The sequence below is a fragment of the Pteropus vampyrus genome, unplaced genomic scaffold (genome assembly GCF_000151845.1).
Source record: "Pteropus vampyrus isolate Shadow unplaced genomic scaffold, Pvam_2.0 Scaffold573, whole genome shotgun sequence".
In the NCBI taxonomy this organism is placed as follows: Eukaryota; Metazoa; Chordata; class Mammalia; order Chiroptera; family Pteropodidae; genus Pteropus; species Pteropus vampyrus.
Genome location: NW_011889354.1, coordinates 939610 through 941279, shown reverse-complemented (window position 1 = coordinate 941279; position 1670 = coordinate 939610). Strand labels below are relative to the sequence as shown.

The 1670-nt window shown below is 34.5% G+C and overlaps 1 pseudogene; it reads right to left on the bottom strand.

Moving 5' to 3' along the window:
* Positions 1–201: 201 nt before the first annotated feature.
* On the bottom strand, positions 202–320 carry LOC111733554 (annotated as a pseudogene).
* Between the last annotated feature and the right edge of the window lie 1350 nt (positions 321–1670).

The following is a 1670-nucleotide window of genomic DNA, read 5'->3' as shown; positions in this document are numbered from 1 at the left end:
AAAGTCCTCAAAAAATATTGGCAAATTAAATCCAACCATGTATAAAAATAGTTATACGCCATGACCAAATGAGATCTATTCCAGGTATGTAAGGCGGGTTCAACATTCATTCATTCATTCATTCATTCATTCATCTATATTTTTTAGGGGAGGCAACCCTTGGTGGACCTCACAGATTGCAAGGACCTTGTCAACTTACAATCCCTACAGCACCTGGTCTTCCAAAGTGGTCTCCCATCCAAGTACTAACCAGGTCCGACCCTGCTTAGCTTTTGAGATCAGACGGGATTGGGCTTGTTCAGGGTAGCATGGCCGTAGACTAGGTTGGTTCAACATCCAAAAGCCACGTGTTCCAGCAATTGCACTTCCGGGTATGTCCCAGTTGAGTGGAAGCTTATGTCAAAACTGGAAGCAATCAAGATGTTTTTCAAGAGGTGAATGAATGAAAAAACAGTGGCGTATCCATACAATGGAATATTATTCACAGATAAAAATACATGAGCTATTCAACCATGAAAACACATAGATCAGTTTTAAGTCATATTCCAAAGTGAAGACAGCTTGTTTGGATGCATACTGTATGAAACCAACTATATGACCTTCTGGAAAAGGCAAAACTATGGAGACATGAAGAATATCATTGGTTGTCAGGAATTTGGGGAGAGATGGTAGAGATTTTTAAGGACGGTGAAACTCCTTTCTATAATACTGTAATGTCTGACACGTGACATCAAGCAATTGTCAAAAGCTATGCAACTGTACACAATGAGTGAACCTTGATGTAAACTATAGCCTTTAGCTAATAATAATGTATGAATATTGGTTCATTGATTATAACAAATGTACCACAGTAATACAAGTGTGTGTGTTGGTGGTGAGTGGTATAGTCAATTCTCTGTAGTACTTACTTTTTCTTTCAATCTATTAATAAAGTCTATTAATAAAAAGAAATGTGAGAGTAACCCATGAAAGGTAGAAAAGAAAGACAGAAGAAACAAATAAAAATAATATAATGGCAGACTTAAACTCTAACATACCAATAACTATCTTAAATGTAAAAGGTCTAAATACAACAATTAACATGCCCTATATGCTGTTTACAAGGAGCTCAGTTTAAATTCATCAACATAGGTGGCTTAAAAGTAAAAAATAAATAAATTGTTATTTATCAAAATTTAAAATGTTTGCTCTGTGAAAGATACATTAAGGGAATAAATAAGGAATTCAAGTCCAGAAAAAAATATTTGCAAACTATATACCTAATAAAGAAGCATGGTTAACCTTTGAACAACATGGATTTGAACTGCATGGGTCTACTTATACATGAATGTTTTTCAATAAATGTGTACAGTACTGTAAATGTATTTTCTTTTCTTTATAATTTTCTTAATACCATTTTCTTTTCTCTAGCTTACTGTGTTATAAGAATATAGTGTATAATACATATAACATACAAAATACGTATTAATTGACTGTGTTATTGATAAGACTTCTGGGCAACAGTAGGCTATCAGTAGTTAAATTTTGGGGGAGTCAAAAGTTATACACAGATTTTCAATTGTGTGGAGGTTGGCACCCCTAACCACCACATTGTTCAAGAGTCCTGTAATTATCTTGAATATGTAGAGTGATCCCAAGATTCTCTGTCCAGAATGGCAGCCTAAGATGTT